At 39.2% G+C, this 14,260-nt stretch overlaps 1 protein-coding gene across 3 annotated transcripts in view; it reads left to right on the top strand.

Annotated features, from left to right (window-relative positions):
* The window catches only part of PKIB (cAMP-dependent protein kinase inhibitor beta), a 120,461-nt gene that overhangs the window by 41,689 nt on the left and 64,512 nt on the right, over positions 1-14,260 (top strand). The gene's annotated exons all lie outside the window — the stretch shown is intronic.

Genomic DNA, 14,260 nt, shown 5'->3' with positions numbered 1-14,260 from the left:
GCTGATGTCCACTTTTAAAAAGTATTCACTTGGTTATTATGAAATTCCAAAGCTTCATCACTGTTTCTCCAAGTAGTGTTTTCAATCGAAGAAAATCCATGATTCTATAACTTTCTTTGTGATATTGAGTATTGTCTAGAGAAACTAAGCATTTATTTATCAAATAATTTATGTAATTAAGGTCAGGATAAACTTGGTTGTTATGAAATCTGGCTTAAAATTCTGACTTTCTCAGTGTCTTTGGGGGAAGTTACTTATAACAGGGTTTTAGTTACATATCTTAATTTCTACCATATTCATAGAAACACTGTATTTCTGGTACACCCTTGGGAATCACAATGGATAACAAGGTTCCCTTTTTTAATGGAATTTTTTAAGTGGAAATCATTTTAATATGTCTCACTTACATGCCTTCATAATTTGAACATAATTATATTGGAGTTCCTCCAGATAAACAGAACCAGTATGACTTATTGCAAGAGATTGGCTTAAATATTTGTGGAGGCTGCCTGAAATCTTAAGGCAGGAAGGGCAGGCTGGAAAACTCCAGGGCAGAAGCTTATGGCACAAGTGGCGTTGCTTCTTCCTCAGGGAAAGTAGTTCTGTTCTGAAGACCTCTCCAGTGATTGGATCAGGCTTTCCTCACAGCTCAGTCAAAAAATCCTGCCTGCAACGCAGAAGACTCAGGTTCAATTCCTGGGTTGGGAAGATCCCCTGGAGAAGGAAATGGCAACCCACTCCAGTATTCTTGCCTAGAGAATCCCATGGACAGAGGAGCCTGGCAGGGTACAATCGGTGCGTGGGGTCTCAACAGTCTGACAAGACTCAACCAACACCAACCAGTGATTGAATCAGGCCTATCCAGATTCTTGAGAATGATCTCCTTTACTTAAATTGATTGATTGTAAATGTTAATCACATCTACAAAATTCCCTCCCAGACACTTACTCCTTGGAAGGAAAGTTATGACCAACCTAGATAGCATATTCAAAAGCAGAGACATTACTTTGCCAACAAAGGTCCGTCTAGTCAAGGCTATTGTTTTTCCAGTGGTCATGTATGGATTTGAGAGTTGGACTGTGAAGAAGGCTGAGTGCTGAAGAATTGATGCTTTTGAACTGTGGTGTTGGAGAAGACTCTTGAGAGTCCCTTGGACTGCAAGGAGATCCAACCAGTCCATTCTGAAGGAGGTCAGCCCTGGGATTTCTTTGGAAGGAATGATGCTGAAGCTGAAACTCCAGTACTTTGGCCACCTCATGTGAAGAGTTGACTCATTGGAAGAGACTCTGATGCTGGAGGGATTGAGGGCAGGAGGAGAAGGGGATGACAGAGGATGAGATGGCTGGATTACATCACTGACTCGATGGACGTGAGTCTGGGTGAACTCCAGGAGATGGTGATGGACAGGGAGGCCGAGCGTGCTGCGATTCATGGGGTTGCAAAGAGTCGGATACGACTGAGTGACTGAACTGAGCTGAACACCTCATTCAGTGTTTGATTGAGTAACTGGGGATCACAGCCTAAACTGATCATCACAGTTCACTCCTTGTCAATTTGACATGCAGACACATTTCCTTAAATCATACTTAATATCAAAATAAATAACAACAAAGTCATACTTATGCCTAACATGAGCTATACTGTGTATAACTGAAAGTGTGCTAACCCTTTCCCCAGGAGAGGGGCAAGGTCCCTGGGGGTTCACTCTTCTTATAGACCATAACTTAAATACTGTGATATAAAGTTACCTGTTATTAATATATCTTATATTAGAAGACAAGCACTTGAGAGGGAAGAAAACAACAAATATTTGAGACACACAGACAAACATAAATAATAGAAAAATGAAGAAGACGAGTAACTTAACAGTCCTTATTTCTGAAACTGGTCACATGGTCTTGGCTGGTGTGTATAACTCCTTTCTTCCACTACTCCATGCGTATATTCCATTATTTCCTTTGCCCTCAAGCAGGTACCTCAGCCCCTTCTGGTTCTTTGCCCGGAGAGGTGACCCAAACCTTCATTCCTAAAGAGTCTGAGCCACTGATTATTGTTTTATGGTTTTTTCATTGGCTTGTGAATTGAATTGTGGTTTTCTTGACCTTAATCACAGAACTTGATAGTAACAAGAGATGCCCTGAGGGATCTCCTGTATTACAGACATACTCTTTCTTACTCTATTGTGTAGCACAGCCCAACTGCCCCTTCATAATCAGGATCAATCACTCCAGCCAATATAGAAACTCCCTTCTTTACCTGTTGATTCAGAGACCTGAGGAACCCAAGGTGACCCGTGGCAGCTTTTACTCAGTTCAGTGGAATCGTTGCTGTGTCTCCAGGTGAAAGAACTCTTCTCTTTGAAACTAAGACCTCTTGACCAGCAAAACAACAGATTACAGGGATGGGAAGCAAGGTTTTGCTAGCAGATTACTAGGGATAATACTGAGTGGAGTCCCTCTCATTTCTACCCCTTGATTCCTGGACCCATGAATCCTGGCTAGGGGAGACAGTATCACACCAGTGGATGCTGATTTATAGTATTTATAATCTCTTCCTGGAGCCTTGGCACCTACTGCCACCTTGCTAGCACTGTAACTGAGTCTTCAAAGGCCATTCCACTGTTCTGTCATGCTTTCTGCTTCAGGATGATGGATAAAATTGTAATACCAGTGAATGAGCATTGCCAGACTTCATTTGCTGTGAAGTGTGATCAGAAACAAAAATGCCATGTAGAATACCATGATGGTGGATAAGGCATTCTGTACATCCACACGTGGTAGTTTTGGCAGAAGGATTGCTTGCAGGGAAAGCAGCTCTATATCCAGAGTGTCTGTTGCAGTAGGAAGAAAGCACCCCCTCATCCATGATGGAAGAAGTCCAGTATCATAAACCTGCCACCAGATAGCTGGCTGATCATCCCAGGGAATGATGCCATGTTGGGAACTCAGTGTTATATTTGCTACTGAAAGCTTAGGCACTCAGCAGTAGCTATAGCCAGGGTAGTCTTGGTGAATTCAATTCCATGTTGCTGAGCCCATGTATAATTTTTCCCTCTGCCCTGATGGTCACTGTTCATGAACCCTTTGGGCAGTGACAGTAATGGCTGGGAAAAGAGACACAGATCCATGGAATAATAGGTCCTCTTGGCTGTTTAATTATTAAAATCCTCATCTGCTGAGGTCACCCTTTGGTGAACATTCACATGGGACACATCTTTGCCTATTCAGAGGGGTCTGTTGATACACCTTTTCCCCAGATTACCTTCTACCGATTTTCTCATCATTTTCTTTCCAAATTGCTGACTGTTCAGTCAAACCATTGGCCACAGCCTATGAACCAGTATAGTTTTATACCTCTGGCCATTTCTCCTTCCAAACAATATGAACATCTAGCAGCACTGTCCAAAGTTCTGTTCTCTAAGAAGACTTCCTTTCAACCATGGTTCTTCAGAAATGTATTAGAAAGGAGCTGTGGTGCAACAGGTGGTCACTTTTGATGCCCACATATCATATGAACCACTTGTAAGCCAAGCCCAGGTTTTCTCTTCCTCAGTCAACAAGTTTTAGGGAACTCCCCATGAGGCAATAGATACAGACCAGTGAAGCATAGATGATGTAGCAGGAGTAGGGGCCATAGACATTTGGACCACTTCTTTGTGTAATTTACTCATGTCTTCAGGGCCTGCTTGAGCCCAGTCTCGTATGTACCTCTTCCAGTTGGTATCGACATGCTGCTATGCACTCCCAGCTTTACAGCTTGGTGAATCAGACAGAAACCAGCTCATGTAGTTCCTGAAGGGTGGCTCTGATCTCATGTAAGTTGCTGGACCATGATTAAACATTCATTTTCTACAAAGGCCCAGTAGCAAGCCAAAATCTGTTTCTCAAAAAGAGAGTAGATAACCTGCAGAGGAAGATAGGGCTTTGTTCCAAAAGCCTCAGGGTTTGCATTATGAGTCACCTGTCAGGGCCTGCCAGATCTCCAAGCAGCGTCTCTGCCTGCTGCTGGTGCTCATAAAAGAAGGCTGGGAGAAAGATCAACAATGTGATTGTTTGGGAGTACAGCAAGTGCTCAAGGGGAGTTAATCTCCCCTTCACTCAATGGATTCAAGAACCCCTAGGAACTGAAAACTGATGGAGAGGTTGTAACTCTTTTGATGATTCATGATAGACCTCTGTTCGTTAGGCATAGAAATTTTATCCTTACACAGATCAAGTGGAATTTATTAGCTTACCATCTGTTGATTTTCTGGGGACACCAGGATCAACCAGCCAATACTATAGTGTCTCTGCAGGACTGTTGTGATTACTGCTTTGGCTCTGTCATTAGAGCAGTCACATCTGTCTTTGGTGATTCAATGCTGCCACTAGGCCCTGCCACCCACTTTTCCCCATTGTATTTAGAGATCCAAGTTCAGTGACAGCAGTTCCCACTGTAATTTCTGACCTGTAGGAAAGAGTGACCTCAGAGTTTTCCAAGGATGCTGGGGCTCCTCTCACAAATATATTTCTCACAGTCATAGTTAAAGGCATGTCCTTTGGCCTCCAGGGGTAGGTAAGCAGGTTTTACATGATAAAGCTATTTGACATTTATTCTACAGTATACCAAGGCATTCAGTTCTGGTCTTTTGACTTCATGTAATGTTGGCCCATGTTTCAACCAACCAAACAAGATGCTAGACCCCTTTCTAGCCCCTTGAGCTAAAACAGTCTCACTAAACAGAGACTATATCAATGAATTCATTCTTATTCAACTTTGTATTCCTTCCGCAATTATCCAACACCCTTAATATCCATTCTTTTATGCACGTGTTCCCCAGATTTCTCTGTGGGGAATAAGTTGGAAAAACCATGCATTTCTTTTGGTGTATAACACACTTCCATAGTGGTCACACTGTGTACCTCACACTTTGAGGCCCTCTGGAACATGAGTCTACTTATAAATCTAGAAGCAGAGAGGTGCAGGGATAAGTCCTGAGGAGAATTAGCAGTGTCTTGCAAGGCAGATGCCTCAGGAGAGACTATTTACAGGTTCATCAATCAAAGCAGGGGTTAACCTCACACAGACTAGAGGGTGGCTTCTGTTGGAGAATGAGTCAGTAGAATTTAGGGGTCTGAAATCCTCTGCTTCATTGGGATTTCCCAGATGTATCTATTTCAGTTTTCAGGATTCTATTCCTTGCCAATCAGTGCCCTCACTTTAATAAAGATGATCTGCAAGGTTAGGAATTCAATTTGTGCTGTAATTCAGCAATTTATAGCTTGAGATTCTGGGCTTGAAATCTCCACCTTACAGCTAGGGGAGATAAGGGGTTCCTTCTGGGCAGACATACATGCAAATTTTAAGCCTTAACTACATCCTTTTCTTCCCCCTTTCTACAGCACAGTTGGTAGCAACTAACCAAGCGAGAGTTCATGTGATTATATATGTGATTTTGGAAGCTGGTTAGGCAAGTTCAAAAGTCAGGTTGGCAGGTTGGAAACTGGCAGGAACTGAAGTTGTAATCTACAGATAGAATGTCTTCTTCCCCAGGAAAACCACTGTTCTGTCCTTTTCCACCGATTGGGTCAGACCCATCCAAATTAATTGAGGATAATCTCCTTTACTTAAATCAGTTGATTATAGATGTTCCTCTACAACACCACCTAGATTAGTGTTTGCTTGAATAACTGGGGACTTTAACCAAGCTGGCCCATAAAACTGACCATTCCAATAGTCGAGTTTTATTCTTTTTTGGGGGGGGGCGGGGGTGGCCTGTGCCAGGTTATAGTTGCAACATGCAGGATCTTTAGTTGCAAATGCAGGATCTAGTTCCCTGGCCAGGGATAGAACCTGAGTCCCCTGCACAGGGAGCTCAGAATCTTAACCATTGGATCACCAGGAAAGTCCCAGTCCAGTTTTATTACTGATGACTCATAGTCATCACACATACAGGCAGATGTAAAAAATGTGTAGGTAGAGAAGATGGCTAATTACCAAGCACAGGCTCTAGAACTTCTTATCTTGAAAAAGTTCTAGATAGTAGTTTGTTCCTTAGTCATTTATTTATCCTCCAAAATAGAATGAAGTAGTGTAGCTACAACAATATGCTCTTTAGTAGCATGATGTGATTCTTTTTTTTTTTTTTTTTTTTTTTTGCAAAAAGAGCTGTAGTGGCTTTTTCTCAACAGATTTTCTCACCCTCCAGAAAATCATTTGAATTAGCACCCTGTTAAAACATCCATAATAGAGGGAATAAGCCTTGATCTTTGAGACCTGACCAGTAGTCTTTTCTATTGTGTTCATTTATTGTTGCCTATTGAGGGACTGATTTTGCTAACAGGTTTGGAATTTAGTTTTATTTAGCTAAGAGTTCTAGAATTTGAGAATTCCAGAAAGCTTGTCCCTGGAGAGCTGAGCATTCTTAATATGTTGTTTAAAATATACTTAAAAAAAAATGTTAGGTTCTCAGGTAACTAAAATGCTATCTCTACTGAGGGAAAGGAGTGAATTCCTGAGTGAATATTTTTTTGTTACTCAGAAAACAGTGATAGAGCTTCCTGGATTGATTGTTCCAGGTGAGTACAGCCTTCGGCAAAGCTCGTTGTCTACTTGGAACAATGGTGTGTATCGGGCCGTCTTCTCTGATGTATGCTCTAGTGACCAAGGGGCAAGATATTAATTACTTTGACTAGATTTCAGGTGCAGGCTGTGACTGTGAGAGAGATTTTTGTGAGAAACCTCTAGGGCAGTTTGGGCTTCCCTGGTGGCTCAGACAATAAGGAGTCTTAGCTGCAATGCAGGAGACCCAGGTTTGATCCCTGGGTCAGGAAGATCCCCTGGAGAAGGAAATGGCAACCCACTCAGTATTTTTGCCTGGAAAATCCCATAGACAGAGGAGCCTGGCAGGCTACACTCCACCAGGTCACAAAGAGTTGGATATGACTGAGTGACTAAGATGTTCACTTTTTTTCCTCTAAGGGAATTTATCCGGTGCTTTATATTCAAACCAGGAGTGGTGGGGAGAATGGAGGAGGAGGAATCTGATTCCAGAACATATATTTTTTTCTTTGTGTTAAACTCCCTGCATTCTATTTAATACAACTTGAAAGGATTATTTGAAGGAAGGAAAAATGAATTGGGGTGGGAGTGTCTTCCTGACAATGCTTAGTAATTCCCTCCCTCTCCCCTGTCTTCATTGATCGTAAGCAAAAGTGTCACCTCTGAGTTTAGATCAGATAGTCTTAGTGCTTGAGGCCAAGCAAGTTCCGTCTGTCTCCTCTCCCAGCCTTTCCCAAGCTCTCATCCTGATGTTCTACTCCAGCGGTGTGGTGTAATGTAAAGAAGTTGAGCTTTGGAGTCAGTCAGACCAGGGTTTGGATTCTTACTAGCTTAAGAGGTTAGTAACATTTTCTAAACCTTGGTTTCTTCCTAAAATGCATATGATTCAGAGCATTATGTTGAAATAAGATCATGTGCATGAAAAGTGTGTGGTACAGGGTAGGCACTTAATGATGTATTTTCCTTGCTGTCTCCCCTTCCTGTGACTTCATGAACATAAAAATATGTACGAAAATAGTGCTTAGGGTGGGGATGAGAGCTGTCATTCCTTCTATTTCCTCTAATACTTCACCTGTGGCTTCATAATTTACATTCTAAGGACAAACCCATGCTAGTTACCATTTACCTCTAGAATGTTCTTTGTATTAATAGGCATTTATTAAAAGTCTTTGTTCAACATTTTGAACCAAGGCTAAGGAGAACCATGAATACCAACTGACATCATTGAATGATTGTAGATTTTAAGGATATAACTCACATTTTGATATTCTATCCACAGACTCTAAAGTCAGATGTCAGCTTACATTTTTTTCTGTGTATTAATTTACTCAACCCTTTGGAATACATTACACTATCTATTTATTTCTTTTTAATATCAAACCCTCTTGTGATATTAGTATTGGGAAGAATAATTTTTATATATTCTTAATACTTTGGATTTATTTGTATCATGTATAAGAAAAATATGGCTTGGGTTGGTTCACCTTTTTAATTATAAATATTTTACATAAGAGAATATTGTGTTGTAATATTATTGTAATAGGATATCATCTAATGTAATATCTAGTGTAATAGACAGGATACCATCAAACTTTAAACACTCTTAAAGAATAATAACAGTAGTATAAATCTCATTTTTATTTTAGGCAGGCTAAGACTTTAAGCAGAAATAATTGGAAAGAATCAGTTTTAGGGAAATAAATTAAAAGTATGTTTACTTAAAGACATTTTAAATACAATATACTTAAATTTGAGAAAAATAAATTTGTCCAGTGCAAGAAAAACTTTTTAAGCCAAACTTATCACTGCTGAGATGTGTTTCTGTGTGTGTCAGCTGGCTGGTTCTCATTGCTCTGACCCTGACATCATAGTGCAGCAGGAACCACAGAGTTCCGCATTTACACATCCAGCCAGCCAGCAGAAACCCAGCTGGGTGGGGTGAAGGGGCAAAGAGGTTGAAGGAGGGATTGGGACTCCGGGAGTCGAGGGGATGGGAGACAAGGGCATTCCTAACTTGTAGGTGTGGTACTGGGGGTATAGAGGCAGAACTGGCATGGAGTAAAAGTAAATCATTGTATCCATGACAACAAGGTCACCAGTGACCCTCATGTTTGCTCCGCGGCACACTTGGTATGTTTGCCACGTACGGCTCCATCTGGTTCACCTCCATAGAGAGGCTATCTCTCCATCTAATTTAGCTCGTCCTTGAGTTCTAATTATTCGCTAACAACCTATTTTCCCCCTTCAGAACCCTCATCAAAACTGTAAGTTAAAGGGTTTGATTACCCACGGGTTCTATATCCCCTTTGGCTTTAGCATCTTGTCTTTCCTGTGTACCGCGTTACCCTCTACTGGCTTCTCGCTGCTCAGTACATAGCCATTGGATGAATGACCATCAGAAGACTTTCAGTAATTGCTCTTGGCTTTACCCTTTATTCAGAACTTGAGTCAGAAAGAGACAAATACCATATGATACCACTTCTATGTGGAATCGAAAATGTGACACCGATGAACTTATCTGTGAAGCAGAAACAGACTCACCACCTTGGAGAACAGGCTTGTGGTTGTCAAGTGGGAGGGGGAGGAATGGATTGGGGGTTTGGGTTTAGCAGATCAAACTATTAAAAAAAAATTGCTGCTCTTAGCTGTTTATTTGGATCTCTCATGACCATCACCAAAATGCTCAGGAAGTTCCATGTTTTCTTAAGAATGGTTATGCAGTCAGCTTGCAGTAAATGTTGGTGATTATTTACATCCAAAAAGCAGCTATTCATCTCTAGTGTCATGATTTATGTTAGTTCCCTTAATTACTTTTTATTGATACCAATGACGTTAAGATGATGTTTAGGGGTTAATTTAGGTTTAGTTTTGAGGATTTATGTAGAATTGGTAATGAGGGGATTTGGTGAGAGCATGATTACAGAGGTATTTGGATTGTCTGTGGCTTGGGGGTATCTTCATCTGCTTCCCTTTTCATCTTTGTTAATGAAGAGCTTCTGGGACCTTCCTTACACTGATGTTTCCAGCAAACTATATTGATATTTATTGTGTGCTTTTTTCAGCTGTGTGTTTCTTAGCTTTGAAAGATTAGAAAGTAATTCAATTTAAACATTGGCTTTCAGCCACATCTCAGTTACTCATACAGTCATTAAAAGTTCACTCAGTCCAGCTTCACCATGAACCATGCAGCTCTTGCTAGAGCAATTAAGGGACATAACTAAAGACAAGAGCTTTGTCACATATCAGATACGCAGTGGTGTGTTTGCTCACCTTAAAGAAAAATGCGTAAATTCTAAATCTCTTCCATTGTCTTGAATCTCTGAATTAAGTTCTTTATGTTGATTAAAATATATGTTAAAATTAAATTTACTAAGATTTCATTCAAATTTCAAGGAAAAACCCAGCTAGAACCTTCATTTGTTTATTAGGAGTAATTAGGAATATTATGTACTATTAATCTTTTTCAGGTCTAAATTATTTTTGGAATAGATTGGTCTTGTCTAGTTCTGGAGTAACGAGTAGGAAATACTAAATATATTTGCAGAAGTGGTTTGGGTGAAGTCATTTATATTATGCTTTGATAACACTTGCACATATGGGTACTGGATTAGTTATATATAATTATGATAATCGAATAGTTCTTACTAAGTGATGAGTTGGATTCGAATTAACATTCAGAGAAGTAATGATATATAAAAGTTTTGGTTATGCATTACTCTGAATTGGAGTAGGAAATGCATTGGCTCAGTGGCTGACTGATTTAAGATTATGACTTAAATACTATCCCTTGGAGGGCAATAAAACCAGTTGCCTATTTTTTAACTTTCCACAAATTGCCTTCATTCATTTATACACTCATTTTTCCTTCTTTTCAAGCTAGCAATTACTGCTCTTGTTACGGTGTAATGTGCGCATCACTGTGGAATTTTAACCAGGTTGGAATTCAAGCTTGACTTTTCCTTAGTTCTCCTAAGGACCCTTTCTGTGCAGAGCTCTTTCTAAATTAAGGCCAGGGGAGAGCTTCGTGTTCTTGGCGAGGGTAGACCTGACTCAGGACTGTCACTGGCTGCTGCATCTTCTTACCTTAAATCTGAACCAGGGGTCACTGAAGACAAAGCGTCAGGAGGAAACATGGTCTCTCCAATAGGGAAGTTCTCAGTATTCATTTTGATTGTGCCTTTGCCTCTATACTGCTCCACAAAACAAAGACAGTATTGTTTTCTCAGAAAAGTTGTGAGAAATAATGAGGTGTTCCTTTAAGTGAATTTGATTAACTGCATGTGATACAACATGAAAAATGCAAAGCTGTAGGCACTAATGTTACTGAGTTTGTATTCAGTGAGAAGGAGGAGTGAAAATGAATTCTGGTAACCATTAATGGATGTGTTACTTAGAAAGTATTCTGGGTTCTCTATGGAGAAGAATCCCAGTGATAGGGGCTTCCCTCGTGGCTCAGCAGGTAAAGGATCTGCCTGTAGTGTGGGAGACCTGGGTTCGATCTCTGGATTGGGAAGATCCCCTGGAAAAGGGAACGGCTACCCACTCCAGTATTCTGACCTGGAGAATTCTATGGAATGTATAGTCCATGGGGTCACAAAGAGTTGGGCACAACTGAGTGACTTTTACTTTCACTTTCCAGCGATATGTGGCCTTTCTGTCTTTATTGCTTTGATGTATCATTGAAGTCACAGTGGTAAGGCATGTAGAGAAGAGGCTGCTTTGGCAGAGTGTTCAAGGATGGGGTAGTTCTAGTTTGCCAAAGCTCCAGGAAAATCTTTATCTCCAGACAATGAGAAGTACCAGTAGTCATTGGATAGTGTGTTTGGGCAATAGATAGCTTGTGGCTTGGGCAATCTCTAGCAGCCTCAGTTTTGTCATCAATGAAATGAGGATAATCATATCTGTCTTGAGAATGTTAGGAGGACTCTGATAATAATATGGATTAGTTGCCTAGCACATTTCAGTTTCTCAGAAGAAGATATTTTTATTATGTGTTTATGCCTTAGTCAGGGTCCCACCAAAGCAAGACTTGAGACAAACTTCTGGAGGAAGACCATAACTATACCTTTTTTTCTTTGGTTTATTACTCAAAAAGGGCCATGATAAAAACAAGCATAATTATTGGACATAATTTAGGGGGAACCAGAATAACACATTCTGTGTGCTTATCTGTGAACTGGGGATAGTATTATCTTATTTATAAGACTGTTGTAAAGATTAAATGAATTTTAACCTATGTGAAGGCTTAAAACGATGTGTGGTATACAGGAATGGCTCAGCATTATTATTATTATTATTATATCACTGCTAGTATTATTGTTCTTATTATAGAATAGGGATTTAAACGCAAGGCTCTGCAGTGAGGGAGAACTGGGTTTTAAATCCTTAAACCTTCTAAATTTGCAGTCTTAACCTTGGGTATTTACTTAACCTTTCTGAACTTAGTCTTATCTATAAAATGGAGATGACAGAGGTTCCTCTCGAATAAGACTGAGAATGAAAACCAACAAAATAGAGTTTAGCATAGTTCCTGGCACATTTGAATCCCTTGGTAATGTTAGATTTTATATTAACAGTGACAGCTATTCATTTATGTGGCATTCATTTGACAAATTTTTATTAAACACTGACTTACTATTTGACTATTTGTCAGGCTTTCTTCTAGACGCTGGGGATATAATATGAGATACAGCAGAATTATAGCCTAACAGTAGGCTTGAATTACTTAATATTTTTAATAAAAGCTTTAATAAAACTTTTAAAAAGTTCCTTTTTTCTTAAGGAACAAAAACTAACTTTACCAAATAGAAATCATATGGACTTTTTAAGTGAATAAAGATGTTTTTTATTTTCATGTAATTTATGTGAAAATGGATGTTTCTAAATACTTTAAAATAATTTGTTTGCTTATCAAGTTTGAAGATCTCTACTTCTTATTAGAATTTTATTTACTCTTAATTTACATAACAAAATTAATGAGGCATTAAATACATACATAAAAAGTACTTGAATGAATGTAAAATTTTCTAGAGAGTTAGTACATATTTTCAAAAATTGTTAGCCTCAGGGATATTCAACCCTTACCATGCTTTTTCTTCAGAGATCATGCAAAATTTAATTATGCTTTTAAAAACATTGTGAATGATGAATCTATCCATAAGTTAAACTAAGTGTGAAATAATTTTGCAAGACCATTTTGCTGTTATGTGATTTATTTATATATATTGGACTTATTTAATTTTCACACAATCACTGAATAAGTTTTAGCTTGATAAAGGAGAATATATTATTTTGACATCCTTAAAACTCATGGCATCAATCTCACTGTTTGAAAGGAGACATTCTCAACTAGAATTTAAAAGTCTAATTAGATAAACTCTCAGTCTCAAACTTTTTAGGTGTAAAGTTGTCTATGTGAATAACATTGATTTAATGAAGTAGCAAGGGGAAATTTGTAAATGCAAAAGTGAAGTAATTTGAAAATCTATTAGCTGAGAGACTTGTGCTCATGCTATCTTTAGAGGACACAAAGAAAAAAAATAAAACATGAGAGCTTTTTATATAAAGGGGCATAGAGAATGACAGTCAACAATAGAAAGATCTGCACAAAAGAAAATAAAAAGTGAAAACACTTATCCTGAGCTGGATGACGTTAAAATGTCCTGAAAGATCATGAAAATTAATTATCTTCTTTAGTTTGCCTTTACAAATGAGTTGGAAATGTCAGGCACAGTTCTGGATGAATGAGAAGGCTGAGCACAGCATCATTTGCAGGTGTTTTCTGAACACAGCAGAACTCAGAGGACTCTGACATGCCTAAGAGAGCCCATGATAAACACGGTGCGTTTATCATACTTGTATGCGTCTTCATTGCTGCTGAAGCATAGTCAAGGGCAAAGAAGCCCATTGTGCATTATGCATTGAGAGTCAGCATGACGTAAAAGAACACTGGGGAAGATTCAGAAGACCTGGGTCCTCATTCTTTCTCTGTTCTCCATCCAGACAACTCAGTCAGGGCCTCAGTGTACAGGACCTCAGTTCTGAAATTAGAGGACTGAGGTTAATGAGTTAAATATGTTCTTCTCGAAGGCGTCTGCCACTTGTAGCTTTCTGTAGCTCTGTATTCTGCTGTAGGCTTAGAAACTAAACTGTAGCATTCTTCTGGCATCCTCCTTGCTTAGACTTCATGGCCCAGAGAGCTTGCTTTATGTTTACAGTGGTAATCACTGAAGGTGTAAAAGGCGTGAACACCTTGGAATTAAATAAGCACATGGTTACTTGCACTAGAAAGTTCCTCCTCCATTAGGCAGATATTCTTGGTCAAAATAAGATGAGGCAACCTTCCTGTGCTGTTTTATAGTCCTAAGGATGACTGTGTATGTTAGTTAATAAGTGACCAAAAGGAGCATGCTTTCATGTAAAAATTTGTGACTTCTTCAAGAAAAGAGATCTGAAACTGAGTTATAAATAAAAGGGAACATCTCAATGATTGACATATTCTGGCATTCAATATTATTACCATTCATTATATATGAAACATTAATATTTGCAGGTTGGCTATTCATATGTAGACATCTCTTACTATTTTAGAAGAATGATCAAAATATAGAACATATACAAAATATGGAAAATGCAACAAAGTGGTTTCCTAATCCTACATTCTCCGTTTAGAAAAGAGAAAACAAGCTCAAGTTGGGATCTGTTATCAATGTGTTTTTCA

Source organism: Bos indicus x Bos taurus, chromosome 9 (assembly GCF_003369695.1).
Source record: "Bos indicus x Bos taurus breed Angus x Brahman F1 hybrid chromosome 9, Bos_hybrid_MaternalHap_v2.0, whole genome shotgun sequence".
In the NCBI taxonomy this organism is placed as follows: domain Eukaryota; kingdom Metazoa; phylum Chordata; class Mammalia; order Artiodactyla; family Bovidae; genus Bos; species Bos indicus x Bos taurus.
This window is presented reverse-complemented; position numbering and strand designations above follow the sequence as displayed.